Source organism: Ricinus communis, chromosome 8 (assembly GCF_019578655.1).
Source record: "Ricinus communis isolate WT05 ecotype wild-type chromosome 8, ASM1957865v1, whole genome shotgun sequence".
Taxonomy (NCBI): Eukaryota; Viridiplantae; Streptophyta; class Magnoliopsida; order Malpighiales; family Euphorbiaceae; genus Ricinus; species Ricinus communis.
The window spans coordinates 21,794,037-21,808,993 of record NC_063263.1 but is presented as its reverse complement, the minus strand read 5'-3'; the positions used below and the strand labels follow the sequence as shown (position 1 = coordinate 21,808,993).

The 14,957-nt window shown below is 32.1% G+C and overlaps 1 long non-coding RNA gene and 1 pseudogene across 1 annotated transcript; one reads left to right on the top strand and one right to left on the bottom strand.

Annotated features, from left to right (window-relative positions):
- Positions 1–3,720: 3,720 nt before the first annotated feature.
- Positions 3,721–4,780, bottom strand: LOC112535279. The gene is made up of 4 exons (XR_003079444.2): positions 4,444–4,780; positions 4,079–4,337; positions 3,935–3,995; positions 3,721–3,853 (listed from the first exon to the last, which is right to left on the bottom strand). It is a non-coding gene; the product is annotated as an uncharacterized LOC112535279 (long non-coding RNA).
- A 649-nt stretch (positions 4,781–5,429) lies between these two features.
- LOC107261457 lies at positions 5,430–14,313 on the top strand (annotated as a pseudogene).
- Positions 14,314–14,957: the final 644 nt, after the last annotated feature.

Here is a 14,957-nt window from a genome sequence, read left to right as displayed (position 1 = left end):
CGAGGACGAATCCTTTCGAGGAGGGAGGGGATGATAAAATCAAGGCTGATCCTTCACCACCAAGCAAGCCACGAATGGATCCATTGAAGTATGAGGGTCCAATCACATGAGCTAGAAGCGAGAGATTCAAGGCTGCCTTATGTTCTTTCATGGTCCACGTGATAGACAAAATGCTTTCAAGAAGCAAGGATAGCGAGTTGGACTTAGAAGATCAAGATTCAACTTTGATTAATTGTATTTCATTCATGGATTAAAGCCCAACGTAAAGACATGAAGATCAACTCTGATTTATGTTGAATTCAAGCCCAAACGTAAAGCCCAAGTCCAAGGTTGAATATTCAAAATCAAAATCCAAGTCAAACTAGGAGTTTTCTTTTAACAAGTCCAAGTTAAAATAGGAGTTTTCTTTTCTTTTAATTCAAAGTTTTATTTATTTAGGAATCTTGGCCACATATCCTAGTCATTCTAGGATTAGGATTATTTTGTTTTAAAACTCTATAAATAGAGCTATGTAATTCAACAATATACATATATCTTTGATTGAATAGAAAACCTTATTTTTGCTTAAAGAGTTTCTTTAAGTGTTCTTAAGATTAAAACTTATTGTTTAGGTTTTGATTTCACTTATACCTTAATTTAATTCTATTAACTTGTTAGTTTCTAGGATTAATTAAGTTCATCCCATTATAGCTATTGATCTTATTTCTTTATAAATAAGGGTGATAGTTCCGCAAATATCTTTTGGCAAACCTTATAAGTATCGATCTTGGCGTGTATCCTTCTTTTCCTTAGAAGGTTTACATCACCTCAAATTACAGAAATTAAAGCTTTTAGGTAAAAACACAATAGATAAGGATAAAGGTAAAAAGAGTAAGGGTTAGAGAAGATGACATAAAGGATTTATAGTGGTTAGAGAATAAACCTCCCTACATCCACTCTTCAAGATCACACTTGAGTATTTCACTATAATCATTAAGATTATAACTTTTGGGTTTGACAAGTTCACCCAACAACTTAGTATTTTCAAAGCTTATACTAAACCTCTTCCCTTAGTGTATCAATCTCTCACTAAGTCCCTTAACCTTTGAGTATTAATGGTTACTCAACACTACTTTCTTATATTTTTAATACCTAGGCTCACATAACAACATTTTTAAGTTTTAGTTGAACAAAGAGTTTCAACTTAATACACTTTACAAAGAGAGAAATTGAGTGTAGAAAGTTGAAAAATAAATTTGCAAGAGTTTTGGTATATCAAATTCACACACTTAGTTGTAGAGTCTTTAAGAGGGGTATTTATATAATACCAACCCCTTGGTGATGTTATAATAAGGCCAAAACTCTTTAATTGCAAGACTGAATGACTTGGTAAAAATTGCCTAAAGTCATGGAAACTGCCTCTGTGCTTTCCAATCACGCTCGTGCTTTCAGAAAAGGTACATTGGGGCTCTAATAGCTCCAGCCATATGGCACTGATAGGGTAGCTAATGTCTCAACGGTTACTGACATCGCATTAATTGTGAAAACCGCCTCCGCACTATAACTAGGGCATTCAATAAGAAAATAAAACATAGAAGGATCAGAGTTAATGATTTGGTGTTAAAGCATACGAGATCTACTAGGTTTGATCTGAGAGGAACGTTCAGGCCTAATTGAGAGGGCCCGTACTTGGTGAAGAAAATCATATCCAATAGTGCTGTTAAGATTTCAGACCTAAAAGAAAATGACTTTTCCGAGCCCATCAACCTAGATCCTCTTAAGAAATAATATGTATAAAAATAAAAAAGGAAAATAACAAAAAAAATAGCGTGCTTATCAAAAAAATTGAAAAAACTAGTTAGGTAAAAATTATGTCAAAATAGAGAAAATGTTCAAATTGAAAATCTAAAAGGACTGGCTGATAACATGAGTTGTGTCATGAGAAATAAAAATATACCCATTTGGGCCTTTACTAAATCAATGAAATTGTTTAGAATTTTTATCAAATAAAACATGTATATGTCTGTCTGTATTTTATGCATTGCTAAAAGAAAAGGAAAAACTAAATCCTAATAAAAATCAATGAGATTTAAAAATAGAAGAATCTTCATTTTCTTCTCTTTGCATTCACATCCCTAGATGCAACAGCTAGCTCTAGAGTCCTCTCAAACGTTGCAAATCCAGGTCCAATGGTAGTGTGAAGCTAAACCTAAGCCTTGAAGTTGTCATTTGTGGTTAGGTCGCCTTCAATATTAATGTTGCAGTCTATGGTACGGCAAGGCCACAAAGGAATAGAAACTAGAAGCATGACTAGGGTACTCTCCATCTTTTTAATGAGTCTTACCTTAGTGGGGAACCTCGAATTCGGGAGAAAACTCTAGGATTAGTTGCTTTTTCTTATATTGACGATAAAGCTTGGAAGGTGTGTAGAAAATGGATGCTTATAAATTGGGTAAAGGAGCGCAACTGCTATATAAAAGGAGTGTGACGTGCTTAATCTTCCACCAAGGACAAGTCCAGCGGATGAGTATGTCCGTAATGCCATTCATCCAAGAAATTTGTTTCTTATAACCTCGAGGTATAACAATAAAGTAAACTTGCACATGCTTTGGCTCATACTTGTCAATGTCCCTTGGGATAGTTAATATCTGAAACTTCTCACGCATCTGCAAAATGAAAGAGAAAATAAAGAAAAAGAATATTGAAAAGAAAATGTTAAGTTGAAAACATAAGAGGGCAGCTTAGGCAAAAAATAAAGCAAAAAGAATAAACAGAAAAGAGATTGGGCTGCTTATGCGTAAGAGAATAAGGTTGCTAGCCAACCATTAATGAGTTTTGTACATGTCTAACCTGATAATGGTTTCAGCCAAGATAATTAGAATTGGATTAGTTCCTCGCTCTACTTGATCATTAATGCTTGCAATTTTGATATCTCCCTCTCATTGAGGAGAAATCAGCAGGAATTAGGCATAAAGACATAAGTTTAGCATCCTGAACTAAGTAGGTGTACCCCTCTCCTTTTCTTTCACAACAAGGGACTAATGAGGTGATAGTGATGTATTCGTCCACAGAATGAAAATGTACCTCAGTTGGGGGTATATTGAATAGCGCTACCAATTTATTAGGAAAAAGATAATCTAGCTTTGGCAAAGCAATTGGATGTGTAGTATCATAGGAGCCTCCAAGGATAGCAAAAATTTCTTAAATCACGGGGCATAGCTCTTGCCTATTGAAGCAAAAGACATGGTCTTTGTGGCACCGGAAGTTAATATCCGAGTGAAGAAATCTATGGTCAAGCTTGGTGTGTTATAACGCCTTGAAGAAAGAAAGGTGGAATTTTCCAAGTTTGATCCACTCAATGCTAGTAAAGGTTTTGAGGGCTTTTACAATTCTTTACATCATGTTTCTAGGCTATAAGAAAGCAAAATCGCATATGAAGGATTAAGGGGGTATTATATAAATATAGACCTGAAATCAAGGTTAGAATTCAGACTTTGTAACTACAGAGCCAATCGGCTGTGTGATGTCACTACTTGAAAATTTTGGACTTTTTTGGTGAATTGTCGGGTTTTGACCTTTGTGAAAGTTGCATGTATGATATTCAATAATAAAAATGAGTATTGATATACTTAAGTGGTCATAAATTTGAAATCTTATAACAAAGGAAGAGTATATCTCATACAAAGAAAGTTTTATGAAATACAAAAGATAGTTAGTATAACTAAAAGGCATAAAGGCTCTCTCTTGAGTCATCCATCCCCCCGTCAGAGTCAGCCTCTATACCTTAGGTCCGAAGAGCTGACAATTAAAGCATTATGATCTCAATCTAGTGCTGGTGGGCATCCACCTACCCCTGCAAGCCCTCATGATCCCTCTACAACAGAGAAAACCCAAAGGATTAGATGCTGCATTTTATAACATACATGCATATATTTTGCATTTTTCTTTTACTTACCCTTCAGTCTCATTACAGCAGTAGTAAGTCGGTGTATGTGCTCAAATTGGTCTCTCCGAATCTGCATAATTTTATATGTATATGTATTACTAACATTTCAGGAAAGTGAAGTAGTGTAAATTAGTATAGAAAGAGAGAACTCACGTGCATACAACTGCTACGAGTGAAATATGAAGGGAGGCTTGACTCTATGGCCAACCGTTGATCCACAATACTGGAAGGACTTCAATAAGACACCGTAGGATCTAGGAGAAACAAGATACTTCCCACAATGACATGTGAGACCATTACGGTAGGTGCCTCTGAAGCAGCAATGGTTGATACCCGAGATGCAAATGGGCCTAGGACGACGAGTGGGTCACCCTTCCTTTAATTTAGAAACCCGAGGTGTAGAGCGTGAGAACTGTAATGAAAGAATGAGGATCAAACAATTGTACGATAGTAATTCAATAAAACAACTAGGGTGAGAAAATACCTAAATGAAGGTGTCGCAATCTAAAAGCACATACCTCAACAACTGCATCATAAAGGATGCATAATTAGTCCTCCATGACTGAATGATGAGATCTTCAAGGTCGTCATACCCCTTGAGACTTACTGCTAGCTCCTTGTCAACAAGATCAGCCATAGGTTGGGCCCTCTCTCCTAGCTATAAATCTGCTCACTAAGTACCATGTCCAGTAAGCAGGGCCAACTAGAAGTATCCTCCTATGCTCAATCTCTACGGGAGCCAACATGTAGGGATCCTAGTAGTGGTGATCCTTGAGCTAAGCGCTGCGAATCTAAAAATGTAAAGGTAAGTAATCAAATTCTCAAAATTATAAATTTAATTTATGCATCTTTCTTTTACTTGATCCTAAGATATGGAATTGATCCACATGCGATGCATATGGACATATGCCCACTTCAACGAGACACTCTTGCTCGAGCCTCAACGACTCAAGCTAGGGAAAGCTCGAAAAATGCTAATAGGCTGGTAGCCTACCAGAAGACCAAGCTCTAGGGCCCACACCTACATTTAAATAATAAGTGAATAATGAAGGAATAAAAGAATAAGAATGTAAAATATAAAGCAAAAATCATGTGTATAGCATGCCAAAAGCTGTAGAGCTTCTTACTCCTACGGACCATAATATCCATCTACTAGTACAAATATGCGAGAGCAGCAGACCCCCAATTGTAGGAAGAGACCTAGTGCAAATCTCTTAGAAGGGCTAAGTAATGCAGGTTTAATGAATTTCCCAAAACGCTAAACCAGGTAGTCCCAAATAGGTAGACTAGAAAAGAACGAGCCATTTGGTTGACCTCCCGTGTAAATTAAGGTGTGAATCTCCCATAGTTGAGGGGGATACTCTAGGAGGCCAAGCAGCGAATGTTGTTGCGTATAGGCAAGAATCCTAGTAAGTTAATAATGAATTGATGTCGAGTGTTAGATCTGTAGTCATGAGTCGCATCACCGAAAGCAACGAGAGTACTTGAAAAGTCGATCCGCGTAATGGCAGCAAAAGAAAGTGAGACAATGTCAGCTCTCCGACTAGGATATGAAAAGTCTAGGTGGTGTCCATCCCCCTCTCAGGCAATGCATAGACTGAATTGTGGTCGGTCCTGCCAATGGTAGAGGGTAACATAAGAATGAACCATGTCACCAATTCAAGCCTGGACAAAGTTGGGTAGCTCATCGAACCATTCCCTAGCACCATAGAAGTTCCCGAAAAACTTGATCGACATAATGTCGCTCTGAAAAGTGCATAAATAAGTATAAATACACACACATATCAAAGTTTAAAATAGGTAAGTACCTTAACCTTTTTTTAAGTTTTTCTTCTGAAAAAGTGCAAACAATCGTTTTTCAGTCTGTGCACGTCTAATCGGACTGAAAAGAGCCGATCGGCTGTCCAGGCTAGGGCAGTCCAATTTTTCTTGATTTTTCACATTTTTGAATAGATTATCATATCTTGAGGGTGCTTTAAAGCACTCATTGTATCATTATGAATATATAAACCAAAACTGTGAAAGCCTAAAAATATACATACCCAATTGAGATGTGATATGATTGCATCGCGATGCCTCAGGTGAAATCAAAGGACATTATTTGAATGCTACTGTAGGTACATGCGAAGAAATGATCAAAAGGGCTGTATTTGCCAGAGAATTAGGAGTTCCAATATTCTTTGATTTTAAAAAGGCATTATCAATTATGTAAAAAATCAAACAAATAAAGAAAAGCCAGCTATCATAGTCGAACCGATGACCATCGCATTACAAATGCGATGCTCTAACCTCTGAGCTATGTTTCTTAAGTGTAAAATATAGATAAAAAAGTTTAGCGAAAGAAAATACCTCGTCTACGGCTAGAAACACTTGATGGGTGCTCAATTTGGCCAAAATGGAGATTTCCTCTCTTTTCACAAGCCTAAGATTGTTTTGACATGAAATCGACGATGAAAAGTCTAAATCTAGTATGGTGTGCCCTACAAATCTTGAAAAGAATTGGCCATTTAAAGACAAATTTGAGGGATTTATTTAAGAATTGAAGAAGAAATCAAAGAAATAGTTAAGAGGGTTTAGAGAGAAAGTAGAAAAGAATGGATAAAAAGATAAATATTTGTTCTAAGGAAGGCAGAAATGCCATTTTAATCCCTAACCCCTAAAATTATATTTTAGTCCCCAGACAGGCAAATTACAGGTTCAGTCCCAAAAGGAACAAGATCAATCATATTACATTTGAAGTGGAATTTATCAATCCAAAATCAAATTCAACACCTGGAAGTGAGAAATCAACCTGACAACGTAGTCCTTCAGTCAAGTATACGTAATCCTTGAATCAAATAGGCATAGTCCTTCAACCAAACATGCATAGTCTTTCAATCAAACATGCGTAGTCCTTCAATTAAACAAGCATAGTCCTTAATCCGGACAGGTGTGATCCCTAAAATTAAACGAGTATGGTCCTTAAATCAAAGTGAGATAGAAAGTCTGCACCGACTCGAGCTTATAAACCGTAGCTTCTATAGCTTGAAACCATATCCTTTTAACATATTCTTGATATTTATGTTTTATCTTAATTTATTTAAATGTATTGTGTTTATACATCTTGACAAACCGGGAGCAAACTGTCAGCATCGGTTTTTCAGATCTAGATATCGAGGGAATTACAAAAAACTTGTTGATGAAAGTTACTGCTTTTCTCGAGAGGTTGAAGACGGTCGGAACCCAATTAGGATTGTAAATAATTGAACCAAAAATTATTTTATGAAATCAATTTGGACCAAGTTGATAGAAAAATTAAGTTCGAGCAGTGAAATTGAAAATTTTGAAAGTTTAGGGACTAAAGCGTAAAAATTTTTTAGAGTTTTTTTACCTTCTGAGCCAACCAGCTCTGCATATAGTTGAATCATCTTTACACAAAGCCGACTGACTCAGTATAGAGTCGGTACTGATTGGCTCTACACGGTCCATATTGGTCCCGAATTCAAAATCCAATGTCCTTTTGCATAAATTCTCAATTTAAAATGTCAAAATTAGTGAAAATACACCTTCTAGAATATTTTATTGATACATATTCAAATTTTAAATGATCTTAATGATTTATTTAGTATTTATTGATAAAACACTCTGATAAGCTCAACATAATTATTTTAATTATGGGTACTTATCAAAAGTTGAGAACGTATATCAAAAAGGTTCTTTGGGGTTTCCTAAATTTTTTTAAAAATAGAAAGAGAAGCCTTGAGCTTAAGGTTAGCAATTAATAGCATTTTTTTAGCAATTGACATAGAACGACAGTAAGTATTAGGTAGTACATCGACTTTCAAAAATCAAAACACAAAACCTAAACTCTCTAGATTCCTATCCAATATTTGATTCAACCTCCTCCTCATCACTTGAGGCTCGAGGATCTACACAATACAGTGATAATTTAAAGGTTTCAAATCACATCATCATTATATCTCTACCCCTTTTTTCTGATTTTCTTTTTGTGTTCTTTAATTATTTTAACTGTTAGAAACATGTTAGAAATAACATGATTGTGTTTCTTTTATGATCAGCATGCCTGGAATTAAGTTTTTGTATGAATGAATATGTTTATGTCTTATACATGTTTTCTGGATTTTGAATCAAATAACATCTATTTCTAGGGTTTTGCATGAATGGTTTGTCTTTCATTTTTCTTAGGAGCTGCCATGTTTAAAGTATTTGATTACTATAAACTGTGTTTTATCTATTTTGATGGATACTTGTCTTAGATTTGGTTACTTTATATATTATTTTTGTGCCTTATACATATATTAATCTTGTTTGATATATTTCTATGCATGTATATTGAGTTTCAGATCGTGGAGCATCAAACTAAAGTAAATCCCTAGAGCTAATCGGCTTAGTGCATAGCCATTTGGCTTGCAGTGAGTCGATTGGCTCTATGATGTCACATGTGAGTAGTTTTTAATTTGTCCTGTTTCAATTTTCAAGCCCTATTGCCACTTTTTGCCATTTTTGGACTTAGATTAGTCATTTTTTTTTAAGTCTATTAGTTGTAAGAAGGATTTGTAATAATTTAGGTTTACTGCTTTTCTTATTTTTTCTTTCATCTTACTTTAATTTGGTGAATGAATGGCAAATAATTGATGTTTGATTGCGAATTAAAACGGATCACTTAGACATAGCTAAAATTGAGCTTTGCATGTAAATTATAGTCCATTAAGTTAAATATTTGGAATTTAGGCTTAAATTAAAATCTAGATAGACTTAGTGAGCTTTTTTCATGTTTAAAAGTAATTAATCAATTCACTTAGAATATAAATACTGAATTGGGCCTTGGTATGCAAATGATAGTTCATTTAGGTTAAGAACTTGGTAATCAAAGCATAACTTGTAATTGGGCTAGACTGTGAGAGCTTTCTTTTGCATAATTGAATAGTAAACCCAAGCTAACAATACAATTGGGGATTGGGCTAAACTAAAATAGGTTAGATTTAAATGGATCTCACATGCTGTGGTGATTGATTGTAGAATTATATGCTATGTTTATAGGAAATAGCCTATTAAGCAATAAAATTAAAAATAGAGATAAACAAATAAGGAATTTGAATTTTTGGATTCATCTCTAAATGTGGCGAAGCTTCTATATAGGATCTAGAAATGCCGATCAATTAGTAACAGTGTCAAGGAAAACTACCCAAGTGGTGACTTCCTTTCTCCGTGCTAATTTCTATGACTAGTTAGTATTTTTCCGATTATGTTGAAAAGCTTTACAGTGCATAGTCGCTAAAGACACTTGAGTGCATGCAAAGATAAAATCTAAGGCAACAAAATACCTTCGAATTAGGATTAGTAAAAGCACCAAAGTGTTTCCCTTCTAAGACTAGTTAAGTTTCTAAAGTACATTATCTTTAGATTAGTCTTTTGTTTGCTTATCCAACATGCTACTAAGATAAAAAAAGATTGGTGTTTAAAAGTATATATGGGGACTAGGTTAAGATAATAGTATTAGGCCAAACAATAACTTGTTTACTCTAGTGGAGGCTAAATGTCACGGTTTAGGCTAATAGAGGTGTTTTCTTAACTTTGTTCATTCCTAACTTTTTGAACCTAGAATTTCTGATTATAGGGAGGGGAAGCTCTTCGTGAAGGATACAAAGCCGTCATCTTCAGTCTCGTACTTGTTCAGAATTTTTGAATAACGACTCTTTTTCCATTGGTCTTAAAATCTATGTGATCCCTTAGGTGCCATCAACTGAAGAACTCATTTTGAAATAAATTTAATGCGATGAACGGTTCCTTGATATATTGACGAATTCGCAAATACTTGGATTCGGTCTTGAAAAGCCGCGCTCACCTAAAACATAGAAGAGCTTGGTCTGAAAATCAAGCAAACCATCCGTAATAATATATTTTATTATTTTAAAATGTAATAAATATAAAATTATTTTAAAAATATTTATTAATTGATTTATCAATTATATATAATTAATATTAAAAATATGATTAATATGCTTTTTTTTTAATTAAAAATTATTGTTTAATTAAAAATAAATTATTATTTAATATAATATTAAATATAATTAAGGTATTATTTCATAGGATAGAATCATTAGAAAAATAACTCATTAATTTATGTTCTCTATCTACATCGAAATGGTATTTCATTTTATGACATTAAAATTCAAATAAATTTAATTAAAAGTTAATATTTTTATTCCGTAGTAAATATTTTTTTCTAAGTGTATCAAATATAATTTTTATTCTCTTTCTAACGATTGAATCTTAACCGGTCTCTTTCTCATATATGATTTCGGTCGAGTTTATAAACTGGAACCATTTACCAAGACTCATTTCAAGTTTAACCAGTTCAGTTTTAATTTAATTTGTGTTTGGCCAGGTCTAATTTTGATGCTGATTTCATAGCGATGTGCTTACTAATTTGATGTGTATTCGCATGTGATTTCATTAGGAGCAAGGCGGTGGATCTCAGCCCTAAAAGGGGCTATAGATGAATTTTAACCATTCTAATAATGTGCTAGAGGCTCTTCCACCAAGCATAAAAAAAAAAAAAAAAAAAATGACACCATTAAGCATCAAACAAACATATAAATAATGCACATTGGTTTTTGAAAATTTAGGTTTAAACAAGAGTCACCTTATTACTACATTTTTTATCATTATAAATTAGATCGTACAAACATGATAAACAAGTTTCATAAATTAGATCCAAGTTGGATTAGTTGCTCCTATAACATGAGCAGAATTCATCCCAAGGCAGCATACCTACAAATAAAACATAGACTAACATCAATTTAACCATTTTACTGCTAGTCTGAAGACCAATCTACATCCTTCCTAAGATGACTAGTTCAAAAATATAGTAATTGCCTCATCATTAAAGCATGATTTCTGGTTTAGTACATTCTGTATTGTCTTTTCAATTAACAGAACTATTTCAATGGACAAGACATACGGCTCCTCGTTCAATTCTTTGGAAGATATTCTCGATTCTACCAATGTTACAGGGTTTAGAAGAAATTCTTAGACAACTAATAAAATTTAGGCTATGTGTTAATTTCAATTGAGTTGCATAATTATATTGGTTAATAAATAATTATTTTTAACCAACTATAATTTGAACTAAACTAATAAAATAAATTCACTTAACAAAAGTCGACACTTTCTATGCCTATTCTATTAATTTTATATATAAATAATTATAAAAATATTATGTAAATTTGTTAAGATTTGACAGTTAAATATTTAGATTTTTATAAGTTAGAATTTAGTATATGAAATGGAAAATCATTAATATTTGACTGTATAGAACCAGTGACTTGTATACAAAAAGCTAGATAATTGCAAAGATGGTATGTGAATTTATTAAAATTTGACAATCAAGTATTTAAACTTTTAAAAGTTACAATTTAGTGTATGAACTTAATAAATATTTACAATTGAGTGTATATAGCATATCAATAGCAATTACAAACTTATAAACTTAAAACACATATTATCAATTTAGTAAATTAAAAAGAATAAAAAAATATTTCAAAGATATCTATTCTTTGGTGGAGAGAGGAAATGAAAGCAGCCTAGTTTTTCTTGATTTTCGACCATTTTCGGCAAGTTATGGCTCATTAGAATACATGGATGAACTCTACTATCCACAAGTTTTCCATCAACACCAATTTCGTAGAGATCGGACTCTGCTGGAAAATCAACGGTTGGAATTGTGTCAGTGTTCTATGACTGGTCTGTGACTTGAACAAAAAATCTTGAACAAAAAATTAGACACCGAAATCACATTCTACATCTTGATACAAGTCCATAGATGTTCTTGGATTGTCAATCGAACAACGACGACCAATGACGAGTTCACCAATGCTATGCACGCTAGTAAAATATTAACCGTCTATTGTTAATTGTTTAATAAAACTTCAATTGTTTTTGAAGAACTGCTAGATTATGCTTTAACTTAAGAAGGTAAAGTATTATATTAATTTTGTTAGAATAAATGTATTAAAAATTTATATTAAGTGATTAGAGAAAATAAATAGAATTAGTATTAGTTATACTATAAATATTATTTTAAGGTAGATCAATTATTATATATAAGACATAAGTTAATTAAAATAACCGGTAATTAAGTATTAATATTTGAAAATAAATAAATAGGAATAATAATAATTATTGATCTAGTTATTAAACTGTTTGGAGGGAAGTAATTATAGTAAAATTTCATGTGCTGGAGAAATATATTGATGGGGTACAAATAATTATTAGACAATTATGAATGCTAAATTACACTGCTTGTATAGATATTGAATTTAGAGAGAATCTTAGAGGTCTCATATGGATATTTTTTTTGGGTTGTGTATTTTTTTGTAGGAATTTGGACCAATTTATGGGGAAAATTAGTATGATTTATAGAGGAAATGCAACAAAAATAATAGGATCATATTAAAATAAGATTAGAATTCGAATTAGAATTTAAATATTAGACATTAGTTAAAAGTTATTAGAAAGTAGGATTTACAATTATTTCTAAATTATATTTATGCGTGCATTATAGGGTTGTGCGCTCGAATAATTATTTAGAGTAAATTAGCAAATTAAGTGAAACTGAATGGATAAATTTATGACATAGTATTCTCCTTAAATCTATCATTTAGATATATTTGATTTTTACAAATACTTTTATTGAAATTTATTTATTTTAGAGCAATTTAAAATCTTATATATTTATAGAGCTTGGGAACAAAAAACTATATTTTATTATCTCTTTATATATATGGAAACAAGACTTTTATAGTTGGATAAATCGATATATACAAAAATATACACTTATCTTTTGGTCTATGTGATCACATTTTGAATTTCCGATGTTAAACATATATATATTATCTTTGGAATAATGTTCAATGTACATATTTTTAGTCTGCACATGACGATAATCTGTGCTTTGGTACTGCCAGATTAGACATTTATTGAGCCCAAAGCTATTAGAGATCAATAAGATGCATTTTTTAGTGTATATCGAGTTTTAATTATTTTGATTTATTGATTTTCATAAATTTTGAAATTTTTATCCATGTTTCTTGATTTGATTTGGATATGAACTTTTTATTGGCAATAGATAAGGAAATGGTACTAACTTTTCCACAAATATGGATATTTAGAAAATTATTTATTTATTTATTTAGTTCTATAATAAATTCTTATGTATTTTTTATTTCATTTATTTAATTATTTTATTCAACTAGTTAAAGTAATTGTCAAACTCGAAGAAAAAGTATATCTAACTGAATTAAAATTGTAAATGTTTGTATTTATGCATATTGTTAAAATGACACTATTTCTCTGTCTTTCATTGAATTTATACTCATTTCTTTGTTTTTTCTCCCACTCACTGGTATTATGCAGGATACTAAATATTTAATTTTAAATAAAAAAATTAAATAGATATAGTTTTACGCTGCTAGACTCCACGTTCCGAAAAAGAGAAAATAGAATATTAGGTAGTTGGCCCGGTTTGCGCAGGGCTGTATAGTCATGGATGTTGTATTTTCTTTTGAAGGATCTTTTCTGGTTACAAATTCCTTTTTTTGTTCTTGAAACTTTGTTTAAGCTATCAATCTTATCTTCAAGAACCGAAAGCATTCCGTCCTTGGTAGAACTCACCCTCTGATTCTTGAGTTATGTTGTTCAAAGATCGGTTGAGATCCTGGATAGGTATAATTGCCTAACAGGGAAACATTTACTTAATCTGTTTCACTTGACTTTCATCCCTTCATCAAAGAAGTTTTGAGAAAAATTAGCTCATTTCTTCAATTGATTCGATCTGCCAAGAAGCTTCATATAGCTGGAATCTGATTCAAGCGTAGAGAGACTGATAGCTTTTTGGACATTAATTTCAATCATGGAGTCCTTGAAATCCCTCCTTTAACACTCAATGATTCACTAGCTCTTTTCTTGCTTAATTGCATGGCGTTTGAGGAATGCTACAGCCATTGCTCAAACCATATTACAACTCAAATTACCTTCCTTGGCTGCGTTATTAGCACACCTGTAGATGCATGGTACTTGACTAATAAGAGAATTATTAAGAATTACTTCAGAACAGTAAGGAAGTTGCGAAATTCTTCAATAATGTAGGGAAGGATGTTGCTTTTGATATCTAGAGGAGTTGCTTAGCAACATTGTTTGAAGATGTGAACGAGTATTACAGGAAAAATTGGCATGTTAAATGGGCAAGCTTAAAGCATACCTATTTTAACACCCCATGGTCATTCATGTCAGCATTAGCAGCACTTATGCTACTCTTTTTCACTACGATTCAAGCCTTTTTTGCTTTTTATAGATATTTTCACCCTCCTAACAATAATGGGAGCTAATCATTTCATTTGAGTTCAAGATCATGATATTATAAATTTTAGAATTTTAGCTATGAATATTCTTTCTTGTGCTAGGAATTTCCTATGCTACAGAGAAGTTAGTCGTGCTAATATGCAAGCTCGATTGTCCAATGAAATGTATACATTATAATATACTTCAAATTTTTTATTGTCGAGATATTAAAAACATCTTGATAAAAGAATATTTAAAAAATACTCTAATTTGACTCAATAACTATTTAAATTTTTAAATAAAATTCTTAATTGAAATTGAAATATAACTTGAAGTTTAAATAAATCTAAGTACACTTATAATTCAAATTGAAATTCTTATTAATGTTTATAGAATAAAATACTTAATATCTTGAATTAAAGAAATTCTTAAATAGATGCAATTTATCACATTATTCGTAGTAAAAATCAGTTATATAATATATGTTTAAATTATTATCTAAATTGAGTAAAATCTAAATGTTTTGTCAACTATGAGAGCTATTCAAATTTTATTTTTTATTTTCTTAGTGTTTCTTTAAAGAAGTTATTCGTAACTACTTTAAAATTATGGTTTGGAAACCATAATTCTAACAAAGCTAAAAAGTTATAAATAATAAAAATCAAAACCCATTCTCTAAAAAAACTCCGTG